Here is an 18,453-nt window from a genome sequence, read left to right as displayed (position 1 = left end):
AGAAATCAGGAGATCCAGGGATACCCACTATACCATGCTCCATTAGAAATATTATGTTAAAACTGCCTTGTGTGATTTAGGAGCCAGTGTCAGTGTGATGTCTTTCTCTTTATATAGAGGACTTGATATGAATAAGTTGACACCTACTAAAATCTCTTTGCAAATGGCTGATAATTTAACTGTTATACCCATCAGTATTTGTGAGGATGTTCCCATTATTGTTGCTAATGTTAAAATCTTAATGAACTTTGTTATTCTTGACATGCCTGAGGACGACAACATGTCGATTATTCTTGGTAGACCCTTTTTGAATACTGCAGGGGTTGTTATTGGTTGCAACAAAAGTAAGGTCACTTTTCATGTCAATGGTAATGAGCATATAGTATATTTTCCGAAGAAACAACCCAAAGTGAATGGTATCAACTCTATTGAAAAAATTATAATAAATACTATTGGAGGCATTGAATTTCCTATTCTATCTGTTAAAAAGAAATATCACACTCTTATTGTTGGGGCAATGCATATCCCCATTGAGGTAATCTAGTGTTATACAAAAGTTCTTCGCTTTCATGTTACTTAGAAATAGTTCGTTAATAAGACTTGATCAACCTTATTAATGGATTCTTTTTAGGGGCATGCGGGCGATGAATTTAGTAAGCACAACCTACTGTGCCTATAGTTTGCCCTCTGTTATTTATAGTTTAATAAGGAATAATGCCATGATTATCCTATTTTTTGAGTTATCCGTGCAATAAAAAATGTCCTGACAATAAAAGTCCTCAGAATGACCTGAAAATTTAGTATGATTTTTCCAGAATATATTAGAATTTTTGGCACTGAACACACCCCAAGGGGGTGCACCTGTGAGCCACGAGCTCACACGGCGCGCCCACTGTAACACCCACGATGCGGCTATATCTCCCACGTGTCAAGGCACGACTTAGAGGCATAACCGCATTGTGGTTTTGTCGCAAGAAGGGTCATCTTCACACAATCCCATGTAATGAACAAGAATGGGATAAAGAGTTGGCTTACAATCGCCACTTCACACAATAAATAAATAAATCATACATCAATCAGAGTACACACATAGGTCCGACTACGGAACCAAAATAAAAGAAGACAACCCAACTGCTAGATCCCTGATCGTCCCAACTGGGCTCCACTACTGATCAACATGAAAAGAAACAACACAACGAACAAGATCTTCATCGAGCTCCCACTTGAGCTCAGTTGCGTCACGTGCACTGGTATCATCGGCACCTGCAACTGTTTTGGAAGTATCTGTGAGTCACGAGGACTCAGCAATCTCACACCCGCGAGATCAAGACTATTTAAGCTTATAGGAAAGGATGGTGTAATAAGGTGGAGCTGTAGCAAGCACTAAGCATATATGGTGGCTAACATACGCAAATGAGAGCGAGAAGAGAAGCAACGGAACGATCGTGAACTCGCAATGATCAAGAAGTGATCCTGAACTCCTACTTATGTCAAACATAACCCAAAAACCGTGTTCACCTCCCGGACTCCGCCAAGAAGCGACCATCACGGCTACACACATGGTTGATGCGTTTTAATTAAGGTTAAGTGTCAGGTTCCCTACAACCGGACGTTAACAAATTCCCATCTGCCACATAACCGCGGGCACGGCTCTCGAAAGTTTAAACCCTGCAGGGGTGTCCCAACTTAGCCCTTTATAAGCTCTCACGGTCAACGAAGGATAAACCTTCTCCCAGGAAGACCCGATCAGTCTCGGAATCCCGGTTTACAAGACATTTCGACAATGGTAGAACAAGACCAGCAAAGCCGCCCGAATGTGCCGACAAATCCCGATAGGAGCTGCACATATCTCGTTCTCAGGGCACACCGGATTGTCCAAGCTTCCGGTAGGCCAGCCCAGAGTTGCCCCTGGTGGCCACCGGCGACTGACAGGTTGGACCAACACTCAGAGGAGCACTGGCCCGGGGTTTAAAATAAAGATGACCCTTGAGTCTGCAGAACCCAAGGGAAAAGGCTTAGGTGGCAAACGGTAAAACCAAGGTTGGGCCTTGCTGGAGGAGTTTTATTCAAAGCGAACTGTCAAGGGGGTCCCATAAATCACCCAACCGCGTAAGGAACGCAAAAACAAGGAACATAACACCGGTATAACGGAAACTAGGGCGGCAAGAGTGGAACAAAACACCAGGCATAAGGCCGAGCCTTCCACCCTTTACCAAGTATATAGATGCATTAATTAAATAAGAGATATTGTGATATCCCAACATAAACATAATCCAACATGGAGCAATCTTCATCTTCACCTGCAACTAGCAACGCTATAAGAAGGGGCTGAGCAAAGCGGTAACATAGCCAAACAACGGTTTGCTAGGAAGGGTGAAAGGGTTAGGGGCTGACATGGCAGTATGGGAGGCATGATATAGCAAGTGGCAGGTAGCGCGGCATGGCAATAGAATGAGCAAATAGCAAAGCAAAGATAGAAGTGATTTCGAGGGGTGGTCATCTTGCCTGAAATCCCGCTAGGAAGAAGAACGAGTCCATGAAGAAGACAAACGGATGTGGTCGAACGAATCCTCACAACTCCGGAACGAAACCGAAGCTAACGAGAGAAGCAAACCGGAAAGAAACAAACAACATAGTAAACAACCACCACATACACATGGCATGATGCAAAAACAAATATGATGCATGTCCGGTTTAATGAGGCATGGCATGGCAAAGTGCAACAAACAACACTACAAATTAAGTGGAGCTCAATATGCAACGAGTTGCAAATTGACGAAACACCACATCAATTATTTAGTTCTCTCTCATTATGTACTCGACCATACTAAATGTTGATTACCATGGCAAGAGGTGAAGCATAATAAACTATCTATTTAGGCAAGTTTAAAAGAGGCCGGAAATAACAAATAACAATTCCGGAAAATCCCCATATGTCATTTAACAATTTTAATGCAAACATCAATTGTAAACATTTAAATGTTGTTATCATGATGGCATGATGACATGATGCAATGCAAAAATAAGAGAGCAAGCACCGAAAGAAACATGCGGAGATCACAAAAATAAGGAAGTCTTCTGAAGCGTCGGTCTCGGGGCGTTACACCCACCCCCCTGGGCGCACCATGTGAGCTCATGGGTCCCGCAAGGGCCCCCCCTCACTTAGTGCACGTGCACATTGCCTTCTTCCACCTCCAGAAAAAATCACCCTTGCTCTCCATTCTGTGTTGTTGCTCATTTTCGTGCGACTTTTGATCTCCTTGCTGAGAGCTCCGTTTCCGAAACTGTTCGGAGGAAACGCTCCTTGGTATGTGACTCCTTTATTGGTCCAATTGGTTTTTGTTCTAGTGGATTACGTTTTGCATATTTTAATACTATCGGTGCTACTAAAAATGAGCTTGCATGTTGAATTCAATTAGTTCTAAGTAGTTTGAATGCTTCATATAGCCTCTAGACACTTGTGGGAGTAGTTGCTATCGATTTTGATAAGTTTGTTCACTTCTATTTTGGGGACTAAAAATTCCAGAAATTTTCAAAGAAAAGAAAATGATTAGGAGGTTGTTGTGAGGTTCTTCGAGCCAGAGTTCCGAGGAAACTTTGAAGGAGAATCCCAAGTACAACCTCCTTCGTGCGGCCGAGGTGCGGCCGTGCGAATGGCCAAGTGATACATGCTTGAGAGATGTGGGCATGCAAGAGGATTTGATGTAGGGTGGAACCCTAGTTCATGATCTTTTCACACTTGGAGGTGGGAAAAGGAAGAAATCAACAAGAACAAATAGAGGAAACTCTCACAACAAACCCAAATCACACATCTACTAGGGTAACACACATGAGATCCACAAGAATACAGGAACAATCCAAGGAAACAAGTCGGTAAAGTTCTTCCCACTCCAAAGGAGGTGAGGTCTTGATGATCTAGTGACATCCTTCTCCCTTAGGATGCCTTGATGATCCTATGATGGGGATCCTTCTCCCTAGAGAGGTCTTGATTCCCCAAGAAGAAGGTACAAGGAGCAAATCTCACTCAAATGTATGTGACAATATACTTTGATAGCCCTAACTAGGAGGAGGAGGTGGTGTTTATATAGTAGTCCATGGGGTAGGAGTGGAGGAAAAGGGGGTTACATGGGCCTCTGTCCCGGCTGAGCATACGCAGGTGCCGGATGTCCGGGCTGGGGCCCGGATGTTCGGGGCGCCGAATGTCTGGGCGCACGGTCGGATGTCTGGCCTGGCCTTTGGTCAGGGTACTGGACTCCTCGGGTCGGGTATCTAGGGCCCTGCCAGGTGTCCGGGGTCGTCAGGCCAGATGTCCAGGCCCTTGAGCTGAGCAGCCGTTGGCTGACATGGCTCGATCCATCAGGGGCCGGATGTCTGGGCCAGGGGCCGGATGTTCGAACGCTGTAGCATTTCAGTGGTATCCTTCATTGTGTTTCTTCGTCTGTGTACTTGGGGACTGGGTATTCACTCCGAGCATCTTCGAGGTGGACTTCTTCATACCTAAGCACACATAGCATTCTGGCTTGAGGTAGTAGCCATGTCTCATGTGGATCATATGGAAGTTCATTATGGAGAGATGTCACCTCGGTCTCGATATCCCTTGCACGTGCTTGTGTCATTGGTCCACTTGGCACTTGAGGAAATGAAGGTATGTGCATGGGGATGACCGTAGGATGCTCCGCATCAGGATTTCTACTATTTGGTGAATAATGACAGACTCACTCCATTCCTTGAAGCTTATGGTGACAGGACTTTTAGTTTGGGAGCTATTGTTGCACAACGATTACACTCTAACGGCTCCAAGGGTGTCACCTATGGTGGTATTTATGCCTCTCGCCCCGCTAGACATTTTGAGATCCCTATTAGACATGAGGATGATGAGCTTTTACTCACCAAATATCTTGATTATGATAGCATGGTTGAACATAATTTCATTAACTACTGCAGGATTAGATTCCAGTATAACTTGGTGTTTAGTCAGGGCACCCGTGAGGTTATTACTTTGCCTGCACCTACTTTGTCCTATTGAGCTTGACACCACCAGCAGCACCTGAACTAGCACCGGCCCCGAAGCCTACCTATCAGTGGGAGCCTCGGGAGCCTTAATATTTCCCTGCATCTAACTATTTCTAGCCGTGGCCATACACCAAGTTAGGCCAAAAGCCTAAGCTTGGGGGAGTCCCTGCTCCACTTTCCGACAAGGAACATACTGTACTACTCCCTCTGTTCCTAAATATAAGTCTTTTAGAGATTCCAATGTGGACTACATACGGACCAAAATGAGTGAATGTACACTCGAAAATATGTCAACATACATCTTTGTGTAGTTCTTTTTGGAATATCTCAAAAGACTTATATTCAGGAATGGAGGAAGTACTATACTTATTAAGAAGAACATGATAAAGAAGAGCAAGCGGATTTTAGATAATACAATGTGTGTTGCCCACCCATGATGAACTAGAACGCATAAAGAAATGCAAATCCCCGTTGTCTCTCTATATGTGGCACACATGCTTTTCGAAACTAATATAGGAACATTAGCTGACGAATTAAACGTTCTCTACTTTAGTAATATCAGCATCATATCAGATTCGTATTTGAACAACTAATGGAATTATGAGTGGCATGTTGTTTTGCTAGATGGATTGAGGAGCAGTGCTAGCATGACAAGAAGTGATGACCCACAAGTATAGGGGATCAATCATAGTCCTTTCGATAAGTAAGAGTGTCGAACCCAATGAGGAGCAGAAGGAAATGACAAGCGGTTTTCAACAAGGTATTTCCTGCATGCACTGAAATTATCAGTAACAGATAGTAGATAATTCATAACGGGTAACAAGTAACAAGTCTAGCAAAGGTGCAGCAAGGTGGCCCAATCCCTTTTATATAAAAGGATAAGCCTAGACGAACTCTTATATAAATCAAAGCGCTCCCGAGGACACATGGGAATTACTATCAAGTTAGTTTTCATCATGCTCATATGATTCACGTTCGTTACTTTGATAATTTGATACGTGGGTGAACTGGTGCTTGGGTGCTATCCTTACTTGGACAAGCCTCCCACTTATGATTAACCCCTCTCGCAAGCATCCGCAACTATGAAAGAAGAATTAAGATAAATCTAACCATAGCATGAAACATGTGGATCCAAATCAGCCCCTTACAAAGCAACGCATAAACTAGGGTTTAAGCTTCTGTCACTCTAGCAACCCATCATCTACTTATTACTTCCCAATGCCTTCCTCTTGGCACAAATCATGGGGAAGTGTCATGTAGTCGACGTTCACATAACACCACTAGAGGAAAGACAACATACATCTCATCAAAATATCGAACGAATACCAAATTCACATGATTACTTATAACAAGACTTCTCCCATGTCCTCAGGAACAAACATAACTACTCACAAAGCATGTTCATGTTCAAGATCAGAGGGGTATTGAATATCATTAAGGATCTGAACATTTGATTTTCCAGCAAATAAACCAGGTAGCATCAACTATGAAGAGTAATAAACACTACTAGCAACCCACAGGTACCAATCTGAGGTTTTGAGACAAAGATTGAATAGAGGAGATGAACTAGGGTTTGAGAGGAGATGGTGCTGGTGAAGATGTTGATGAAGATTGACCCTAGCTCGATGGGAGGATCATTGGTGATGATGATGGCTTCGATTTCCCCCTCCCTGAGGGAAGTTTCCCCGGCAGAATAGCTCTGCCGGAGCCCTAGATTGCTTCTGCACAGGTTCTGCCTCGAGACGGCGGCGCTTCATCCCGAAAGCTCTCTTCTGATTTTTCTAGGTCAAAACCCTCCATATAGCAGAAGATGGGCACCAGACGATGGCCAGGGGGGCCACAAGCCCTGAGGGCGCGCCCCCAGGCTTGTGGTCTCCTGGTGGGTCCCCTTCTGTTGTTTCTTCGCCCAATATTTTTTATATATTCCAAAATGGTTCTCCGTAAAGTTTCAGGACATTTGGAGTTGTGCAGAATAGGTCTCTCAGATTTGCTCCTTTTGGGTCAGAATTCCAGTTGCGGCATTCTCCCTCTTCTTGTAAATCTTGTAAAATAATAGAGAAAAGGCATAAGTATTGTACCATAATGTGAAATAACAACCCATAATGCAATAAATATCAACATAAAAGCATGATGCAAAATGGACGTATCAACTCCCCCAAGCTTAGACCTCGCTTGCCCTCAAGCGAAAGCCGAAATCGATAATCATGACCACATGTTTAGGGATAGAGGTGTCGATAAAAATAAAATACGGACATGAGGGCATCATGACCAGCTTTAGAACAGCAACATATTGTCATATAACTTGTCATGCTAAAGTGATAATTCATTCACATGGTAAAGTGTGAATCAAAAACTTTATTGAAAACTAACAAACTATGATCTCAATCATTGAAGCAATTGCAATTTATCATAATATCGAAAAGAGTCAATGTAAGAGCTTTTATGTAGCAAGTCCACATACTCAACCATCTTCTAGTCTTTCACTAGCAAAAGGGCCCGTGCGTTGCAACGGGTGAGGAAAAAATATCACCCCCGCCTCTATTTCACTATGGCGCCCCAGCTATGTTGCCAATTATCCTTCTTACCGCACTTGTTGCCAATGGCTGTGGTGTCCATTTGATTGCAACATGTGATGATGTCAGACACCACACAACACACTTATCAATTAATCGCGCCAGCTCAAGGGAACACTAAAACTAATCCTGTCGAGCTGGAAGTGAGGGTCACCCTTCGCAAGCCCCTCCATTCACCTCGTCCTTACACCATCCTCATACCCCCGCTCACTATTGACTTGTAATGTCGTGGACTTGTTTTTTTGGAGGGAGGGCATGCATATCATACAAAGGATGGAGTATAACATAACATGATTATTTGAACTGCACATGCATGCATAGATACTCTTCTAAGTAAACTTAATACATACACAACTATGACAGAAAATAAAATTGCACAAAATGTTGTAGATATATAGATTCTATACCTCATAGGAGAAATCATGCTAGTGAGCGTAGCTTCTAATGAATATGTGCAGGCTTCAGTTTTAGGCTGTTGCCTCCGAAAGTAGTTCCACAATATAGAAGTTACTACTATAAATAACTCTATCCAAACACTGTGACAACTACTTTGCAGATAAAAAAGGTGGTAGCATGCTTCTTATGAGTTGATAAAAGTAGACATGCAAATAGTGGATCAACATTAATAACTCAGATAGAAAATACAGGATGGGTATTTTATCTATTAGCAGTGAAGAAGTGTAGACTTGTCCTTGGTAGCAGTCATCTGTATAGCTTTGAGTCACTTGAGCAATACTAACGACATGCAACATGAAGATGCATGAACTTTCAAATAATAAATGAGGTTGTTCACATTGATACACATGATCATTATAACACTTGCACCGAGATGGAATTTAAAAGGAGCAAAATCAAACAGCAGAAGCATCATTGTCAGAAAAAAATTTACTACACCAACCTACTACTAGTATTACCTCCAAACAAATGTTTAAGCAACCTTGTAAACTGGGATCTGGTAAGGCCCCCTGAAAAAACACATGATTTCGATTTCTTCCATATTAGCGACATGCACCAAATTCCAGCTCAGTTTGGATTTATTTTGGCCCTCCAAGTAAATATTTTTGCTTATCTTTTTCTTTTTATGTAAACAGGTTCTCAAAAACCAACTTAGTTAGTCATCCGGCCCATTAACTGCAAGGCCCAGTCGACCTCCCTTTTACCCTATCAAGCCCCATCTCTCCACTCACTCTCTCTCTCTCTCTCTCTCGCCCTACCGCGCTGTCACAGGAAGAGAGGGTGCCCGACCCCCTTCTCCTGCTTGATCCCCTCCTCTTGGAAATAGCGACTCAGGCACCCTCACCCGTGGCCTTCTTTTCCCTTGTCTCTCACCTTTCTCTGTCTCTCTAAGCCTCAGCCACCGATGCTGTCGTTTCCCCATGCAGGAGGCCATCCATGGTGCCGCTGCCTTGAGCAGCCACTGCCCTCCTCTGCCGCTCCAGCTACTGCGCTTGCAGGCGAGACGTCGTTTCCTTGCTGCACGGCTACCCTTTGCCTCCTCCCTTGCATCCCTGCGTCTCCTCGAGCGCATGTGCGCCCCACGTCCTTCCTTCCCGAGTCCTCTTTCCACCATGGCGCTGCCCGGCAGCTCCTTGTCGGTGGCGCCGTCCGCAGCCAAGACTCGCCATCCCGCTTTCATCCTGCTCTTAAAATCTCTCTCTCTCTCTCTCTCTTCGTTGTCCTCTGTAGGGCTGTGGCAGAGAGAGACCAAGAGGGGACAAGGGGTCAGAACATGAACATTGGATCAGTACTTGCGAAGGAGACCGACAACATGTACCTAGTTGGCTGGATGTCAAGGGTGGTACAATCCGTTCTGTTGATCATATTTCAAATCTCAACCGTCAATCTATGTCATTTACGTAAAATTAACGGATATAAAGCAATGACGTATGGAGAACTATGAGATCATGCATCAATCTTCGTCCTTTAATATTAGGTAAAGATAATTGCTAACACTCACGCCATATTTATGAGATCAAAGCCTTAATCAGACATAGAGAAAGATAGGGGCTTATAGTTTCGCCTCCCAACCTTTTACCTCAAGGGTAATGTCAACAATAATAATTTATGATCACCTACATCCAAGTGGATATATATGTCTGGATCTTTCCCCAAAACATAGTGCTTGCCAAAAGAAAAAGTGTAAAAAGGAAGGGTGAAGATCACCATGGCTCTTGTATAAGGGCAAGGGATAAAAATAAAATATAGGTCCTTCACAGAGGGAAACAGAGGTTGTCTTGCGCTTTTATGGTTGGATGCATGAAATCTTAATGCAAAAGAGCGTCACTTTATATTGCCGCTTGTGATAGAGAACTTTATTATGCAGTTCATCGCTTTTATTTCTTCCTTATCACAAGATCGTATAAAGATTATTTTCTTCACACTAAAAGATCATACATATTTAGAGAAAAATTTATATCGCTTGCACCGATGACAACTTGCTTGAAGGATCTTACTCAATCCATAGGTAGATATGGTGGACTCTCATGGAAAAACTAGGTTAATAGATGTTGGATGCACAAGTAGTATCTCTACTTGGTGCAAAATATTTGGCTAGCATAGGATGAGAAGCAAGCTCAACATGTTGGGGGATCCATGACAATATAACTTCTATTCGGATATAAGAAAACATAACCCATTATGTTGTTTTCCTTGTCCAATGTCAACTTATTAGCATATAATATTTTAATGAGTGCTCACAATCACAAAAGATGTCCAAGATAGTGTATTTATATGTGAAACCTCTCTTTCTTTATTACTTCCTATTAATTGCAACAATGACCAAAACTATGTTTGTCATCCCTCAACAAATTTTACTCGTCATACTCCTTATATGCGAAGTCATCACTCTCCATAAGATCATTATATAATCTTTTTACTTCTTTTATTCTTTTCTTTTCTTTTCCAAGATCAAGGCAAGAAAGCAAAGCCCCCAACTCAAAACTACTCTTTATTATATAACTCTCAGACTTGATTGCATAGATAGATCACAAAGCAAAACTCAAAGACTAGATCATACTAAAACTTTTATTCTACTAGATGACGATAAAACAAAAAGGATCGAACTAAGATAAATGATAAAGGTAAAGATGTGATGGTGATACGATACCGGGGCACCTTCCCCAAGTTTGGCACAAGCCAAGGGGAGTGCCCCTACCCATGTACTCAGGTGTCCTTCTTCAGAGGTGGTGGTGATGAGGTTGATGATGTGGAAGGCTTGTCCTCCTTCTTCCAACGCATAGGCTCACCATCGTAAAAGGATGAATGAGTCTCCAGAATCCTCAAATCTGTAGCCAAACTCATCTTCTTAAATCTGTATTCATACTCACAGTTTTGATTTTGCAGGTCATAGATCTGGGCTTGGAGATGCTCGTTTTTCTCATGAAGCTTAAAGATGTCCTCCCCAATATCCTTGGTGTCCAGCTTGTGGTCACGGGTGAATTCCGTGATCATGGAGTGGTTGGTGTTGAGTCCGCGTTCCACCATCCCTTGGCACTTGAAGACTTCCTACTCCACCGCCTTGAGCCTGGCATCCATGCTTCCGGTCCTTCTTGGCCCTTGAACGTCCCGGATGTGAAGCACCCCCTCACGCATCTCAATGGTTTGAGGGTGTTGCACCACCTCCGGAAGGTAGGGGTTGATGACCTTCTCATAGAAATTGTCCTTGGGAGCACTTGGAGATGTCATCGCGATCTAGATTTGTCAGAAAAACAGCTTGAAACAAGAACAAAGGATATTGTCGTAATAGAGTGATCAAAACCTTTGGGAGACTTTATAATGAATTTTACTATGCAAAACAAGTATTCTAGGAGCAACCGAAGTCTGGAGGGCACACTGGGTGGCCACAAGCCTAGGAGGCGCGTCCAGGGGGTAGGGCGCGCCCCCACGGCTTGTCGCCTCCTCGTGCGTTATTCGGGCTACTTATTTTTCTAATTTTTTTAAATATTCCAAAACGGAGTAAAGTTGCCATTGGAAAACTTTTGGAGTCGGTTTACTTACCGTATCACATACCTATTCCTTTTCAGGGTTCTGGAGCGTTCTGGAAGGTTTCCCTTATGTACTCCTTAGGTGTTATGGTATGAATTAAATTAGTTTGAACATTTATGGGAGTACCTGAGATTAATGTTTGATTCTTTGCCGATTCACCACCTTCGGGTTGTTGCCCTCGTCATTGTTGATCCTGATGACAATGGAACGATAGACTTCCTCGATAATGTAAGTCCCTTCCCATTTAGAGAGAAGTTTTGCTGCAAAAAAACTTAAACGATAATTGTATAGCAAGACATGGTCACCTACATTAAATTCACGCTTTTGTATCCTTTTGTCATGCCATCTTTTAATTTTTTTTAAACAATTTGGCATTTTCATAGGCTTGGGTTCTCCATTCATCGAGTGAGCTAATGTCAAATAACCTCTTCTCACCGGCAAGTTTGAAATCATAGTTAAGTTATTTAATTTCCTAATAAGCTTTATGTTCTAGTTCAAGAGGAAAGTGACATGCTTTCCCATAAACCATTTTATATGGAGACATACCCATAGGATTTTTATAAGCAGTTTTACATGCCCATAGTGCATCATCAAGTTTCTTAGACCAAATCTTCCTAGATCTATTGACAGTCTTTTGCAAGATCAGTTTTATTTCTTTGTTACTTAATTCTACTTGACCACTAGACTGAGGATGATAAGGAGATGCCATTCTATGGTTAACATAATACTTAGCAAGAAATTTACGGAAAGCACCATGAATACAATGTGAACCACCATCAGTCATTAAATATCTAGGGACTCCAAACCTTGGAAAAAACTTCTTTAAGCATTTTAATAGAAGTGTTGTGATCGGCACTACTAGTTGGAATAGCTTCTACCCAGTTAGTAACGTAATCAACAATAACTAAAATATGAGTATACCCATTAGAGGATGGAAAAGGTCCATATAATCAAATCCCCAAACATCAAATGGTTCAATAACAAGTGAATAATTCATAGGCATTTCCTGATGTCTACTCACATTACCAATTTTTTGACATTCATCACAAGACAAGACAAACTTACGAGCATCTTTGAAGAGAGTAGGCCAATAAAAACCAGATTGTAATACCTTGTGTGAAGTTCTATCTCCAGCATGGTGTCCTCCATAAGCCTCGGAGTGACACTTGCATAGGATATGTTCTTGTTCATGCTCAGGTACACAACGTCTAATAACACCATCTACTCCTTCTTTATAAAGGTGTCGGTCATCTCAGAAGTAATGTCTTAAGTCAAAGAAAAACTTTTTCTTTTGTTGGTATGTAAAACTAGGTGGTATAAATTTAGCAACAATAAAATTAGCATAGTCTGCATACCATGGGGTGCCACGAGCAGCACTTATAACAGCTAATTGTTCATCAGGAAAACTATCATCAATAGGTAGTGGGTCATCAAGAATATTTTATAACCTAGACAAGTTATCTTCTACGGGGTTCTCAACTCCTTTCTTATCATTAATATGTAAATCAAATTCCTGTAGCAAGAGAACCCACCTAATAAGTCTAGGTTTAGCATGATTAGTGTGAACAATTACTTTGGAATCAACAATATAAGATCTGAGTTTATCACAAGCCAACACAACTACTAGAAATTATTTTTCAGTAGTAGCATAATTTCTTTGAGCACTGTCTAGAGTTTTACTAGCATAATGGATAACATTTAATTTCTTATCAACTCTTTGTCCTAGAACAGCACCAACAACATAATCACTAGCATCACACATAATTTCAAAGGGTAGGTTCCAATCAGGTGGTTGAACAATAGGTGTAGAAATTTAGGCTTTCTTAAGTATTTCAAATGCTTCTACACAATCATCATCAAAAACAAATGAAACATCTTTTTGCAAAATTTTAGTGAGAGGCTTAGAAATTTTAGATAAGTCTTTAATAAATCTCCTATAGAAACCAGCATGACCAAGGAAACTTCTTATACCATTGATAGGACAAGCCATTTTTTCAATTGCATCAACTTTAGCTTTATCAACTTCAATACCTCTTTTGGAGATTTTATTCCCCAAGACAATACCTTCATTAACCATAAAGTGGCACTTCTCCCAATTCAAGACAAGATTAGTTTCTTCACATCTCTGCAAAACTCAATCAAGGTTGCTTAGGCAATCATCAAACGAAGTTCCGTATACGGGAAAAAAATCATCCATGAAAACCTCAACAACCTTTTCACAAAATTCAGAGAATATAGCAGTCATACATCTTTGAAAGGTAGCAGGTGCATTGCATAAACCAAAAGGCATACGTCTATAAGAAAATGTACCAAAAGGACATGTAAAAGTGGTTTTTTCTTGATCCTCTTGTGACACAGGTTGTAGGAATCCGACCTCAAACGGTCAAATCTCTGTGTATAAGTGTCATCCCTGGATCGGTAATGCTGACACACACAGTACTTGAAGGATTTATAACAGAGTGCAATCACACACTTATTACATCGAATGTCTCAAAAGAGAACTTAATACAATAATATGGCTTAAGGCCATCTAAATAAAATGACAGCGGAAGACTTGGAAGATAAAGTGAGTCCATCACCTCCAACGGCGTAGCTGAGTGCACAACAACGATGTAGCGCACCTTACTCTTCATCTGAAAAGTCTGCAACATGATATATTGCAGCCCGAAACGGGTCAGCACATGGAATATGCTGGCAATATAACACAGTAGAGAAAATGAACAAGTAAATGCTATCACTACATGCATATATGGTTGGGGAAAGCTATAAGGTTAATATTTTGCATAAAGCCAATTTTTCCCTACAACAAAGGAATATATCTTATTTAGCTATCATGGTAGTTGATAAAACATTGAGAATGGTAACCCCATCTCAGTCCCAATTAAGCAGTAATTAACAACCCAACATATTAATTTAGAGTGATGAGATCAACATGATAATCCAAGAACCAGATACTCAAGATGTCCATAACCGGGGACACGGCTAACCATGATTAGTTTGTACACTCTGCAAAGGTTTGCGCACTTTTCCCCACAAGACTCGATCTCCTCCGTTGGATTTCTCACACTACATGGTGTTTGAGAAATGGATGACCGAGACACAGTCTTTCAGAAACATTAACTCTTTACTCTGGGTAGACAGCTACACCTACTTTCCCCTACATCTTCTAGCCTACCACTGAAATGGATGACCGAGACACAGTCTTTCAGAAACATTAACTCTTTACTCTAGGTAGACTCGTAGTAGCACGCTTCGCACTCTGGGAATTCTATCGCAAACAAACAATAGCATACATAAGCACTCAAGCATAGATGCACAGGTAAAACTCATATGATAAAAAATCAAATCTGAAAGTTCAACTCAAGAGCTTCGATTTGCAAAAAAGAATCAATCGAATCGGAGCTACAGAACTGAAACTACGGTCAAAAGAACTTCGAATTCAAATCTGCTTGAAACCAAATGTTAAATTGTCAAAACCATGTTCAAGTTGATTAACCAGAAAGAGGGGCTCGAGACGAAGATTTTGGCATTGGTTTCACTGGATTTGGACGAACGGTTAAAAAGTTGCGAGGGTTTGAAGATCAGGGGCTAATCTCCGATAAAAATAATCGCGGATAGGTCCCTGGCGGAAAAAAACAGAAAAAGAAAAATCTACCGGACGAACGTCCGCTAACAGAGACTAACGAACGAATTCGTTCGTTAATAGATCTAAATGAACGAACGTTCATAAAATAAAACTAACCGAAGAAAACCGAGAAAAATGAACCGATCTAATTCGAAAAAAAATGATCTAGGGTTTTCAAAAAAACCGAGCGGTTTATAACTAAACCGAAAAAAACCGGCGGCTCGGCGGGGTCAACGGCGGCGGACGGCGAGGCGGCTTCGGAGGGGCTCCGCGGCTGCGGCGAGGAGGCGGCGCTCCGTGGCGGCGGCACGACGCGGCGGGGAAGCGGGCGGCGCGGCGCGGTGGCGGCAGCAGGCGGCGCGGGGTAGCGGCTGCGGCGGGGGGGCTGCGGGCTCGGGGTGGAGAGAGGAGGCGGCGGCGGGGTATTTAAAGGCCTCGGGGGTGGTCCGACTTGGGGGAGGGGGCGGCGGCGCGTTTCCAGGACGGACACGGCGTCCATGGCCATGGCGGCGCTCGGGAGTCCGCTCCGAGCCGGAGCGGGAGGCGGCGGCGCGCTGGGCCGTTGGCCCAGTCGGGCGACGCGTTTTTTTTAAACAAATTCCGCCGAGAATGAAAAATCCTAAATAAGTATAAAAAGGATTCTAAAAAATGCCAAAAACAAATTTCGCCGTCTAAATAAAATATTTAGAACAAAGTGAACATTTTCCTAGCCTAAAAATGCAATTTTGAAAAATGCATATTTTTCTAATTCAAATAAAATAGCAATAAAATACAAATAACTTATTTATTTGATTTTTAATATTTTCCTCCAATATTTCTTTTATTAGATAAAAATTATTAAAACCAAATTGATCCTCTTTTCAAATTTGAGAAAAATTCAAATATAAAAATAAATGAAATCCCCAACTATCTCCGTGGGTCCTTAAGTTGCTTAAGATTTCTAGGTTAACAAACGAAATGCAAATAAAATATGTTATGCATATGATGACCTATGTATAACATTCCAAATTGAAAATTTGGGATGTTACAACAACTGAAGAGCTTCGATTTGCAAAAAGAATCAATCGAATCAGAGCTACGGAGCTGAAACTACGAAAAAAAGAACTTCGAATTCAAATCTGCTTGAAACCAAATTCTAAATTGTCAAAACCATGTTCAAGTTGATTAACCAGAAAGAGTGGCTCGAGAGGAAGATTTTGGCGTTGGTTTCACTGGATTTGGACGAACGGTTAAAAAGTTGCGAGGGTTTGAAGATCAGGGGCTAATCTGTGATAAAAATAATCACGCATAGGTCCCTGGAAAAAAATAAAACAGAAAAACAAAAATCGACCGGACGAACGTCCGCTAACAGAGACTAACGAACGAATTCGTTCGTTAACAGATCTAAATGAATGAATGTTCGTAAAATAAAACTAACCAAAGAAAACCGAGAAAAACGGATCGATCTAATTCGGAACAAAAAAACCGATCTAGGGTTAAAAAACCGAACGGTTTATACCTAAACCGTAAAAAAACCAGCGGGTCGACGGGGGCGGACGGCGAGGCGGCTCCGGCGGGGCTCCGCGGCGGCGGTGCGAGGCTAGACGGCGGCGCGGGCGTCGGCTGCGGCGGCGGTGGTTGTGGCGGCTGGGCTGCGGGCTCGGGGTGGAGAGAGGAGGCGGCGGCGGGGGGTATTTAAAGGCCTGGGGGGTGGTCCGACTTGGGGGAGGGGGCGGCGACGCGTGTCCGGGACGGACACGGCGTCCATGGCGGCGGCGGCGCTCGGGAGTCCGCTCCCGAGCCGGAACGGGAGGCGGCGGCGCGCTGGGCTTTGGCCCGCTCGGCTGGGCCGTTGGCCTAGTCGGGCGACGCGTTTTTTTTAAACAAATTCCGCCGAGAAGGAAAAATCCTAAATAAAAATAAAAAAATTCTAAAAAAATGCCTAAAACAATTTTCATCGTCTAAATAAAATATTTAGAACAAAGTGAACATTTTCCTGGCCTAAAAATGCAAATTTGAAAATGGATATTTTTCTAATTCAAATAAAATAGCAATAAAAATCCAAATAAATTATTTATTTGATTTTTAATATTTTTCCTCCAATATTTCTTTTATTTTGGAGAAGTCATTTTATCTTCCCTCTTTTATTTTTATATTGGAAATATTTCGGAGATAAGAATTATTAAAACCAAATTGATCCTTTTTCCAAATTTGAGAAAAATTCAAATATGAAAATGAATGAAATCCCCAACTCTCTCCGTGGGTCCTTGAGTTGCTTAAGATTTCTAGGATAACAAACGAAATGCAAATAAAATATGTTATGCATATGATGACCTATGTATAACATTCCAAATTGAAAATTTGGGATGTTACAAACCTACCCCCCTTAAGATGAATCTCGTCCTTGAGATCCGGGTTGGTTAGAAAATAGATGTGGGTGGTCTTTCCGTAGGTCTTCCTCTCATTCCCAGGTGGCTTCATCCTCGGTATGGTGGCTCCACTGAACTTTGCAAAACTTGATAACCTTGTTGCGGGTAACTCGGCTGGCAAACTCAAGAATCTTGACAGGTTTCTCCTCGTAGGTTAAATCATTATCCAACTGAATTGCTTCCAGGGGCACTGTATCTCTCAGATGGATATCGGCCATCTCATCATGGCACTTCTTCAACTTAGAAACGTGAAACACATCATGGACTCCTGACAGTCCTTCGGGTAACTCCAACTTGTAGGCCACTTCTCCCATACATTCCAAAACTCGGTATGGTCCTATAAATCTCGGGGCTAACTTTTCCTTAACTCCAAAACGCTTAACTCCTCGTAGAGGTGACACACGAAGATATGCTCTGTCTCCGATTTCATAGACTACCTCCTTGCACTTTGAGTCTGCATAACTCTTCTGTCTGGACTGAGCTACCATAAGTCTATCTCAAATCAACTTAAGCTTCTCTTTGGACTCTTTGATCAAATCTGGTCCAAACAACTGACGGTCTCCAACTTCATCCTACATCAACGGTGTCCTGCACCTTCTTCCATACAAAGCTTCGAAAGGGGTCATCTTCAAACTGGCTTGATAAATGTTGTTGTATGAGAACTCCGCGTAGGGAAAATTATCATCCCAACTAGATCCATAATCTAGCGCACATGCTCTCAACATGTCCTCCAGAATCTGATTGACTCGCTCGGTCTGTCCATCTGTCTGCGGATGAAAAGCTGTACTGAACTCTAGCCTGGTACCCAAAGTCTGGTGCAACTGGTGCCAAAACTTTGAAGTAAACTGTG

This window comes from Aegilops tauschii, chromosome 7 (genome assembly GCF_002575655.3).
Source record: "Aegilops tauschii subsp. strangulata cultivar AL8/78 chromosome 7, Aet v6.0, whole genome shotgun sequence".
NCBI lineage: Eukaryota > Viridiplantae > Streptophyta > Magnoliopsida > Poales > Poaceae > Aegilops > Aegilops tauschii.
This window is presented reverse-complemented; position numbering follows the sequence as displayed.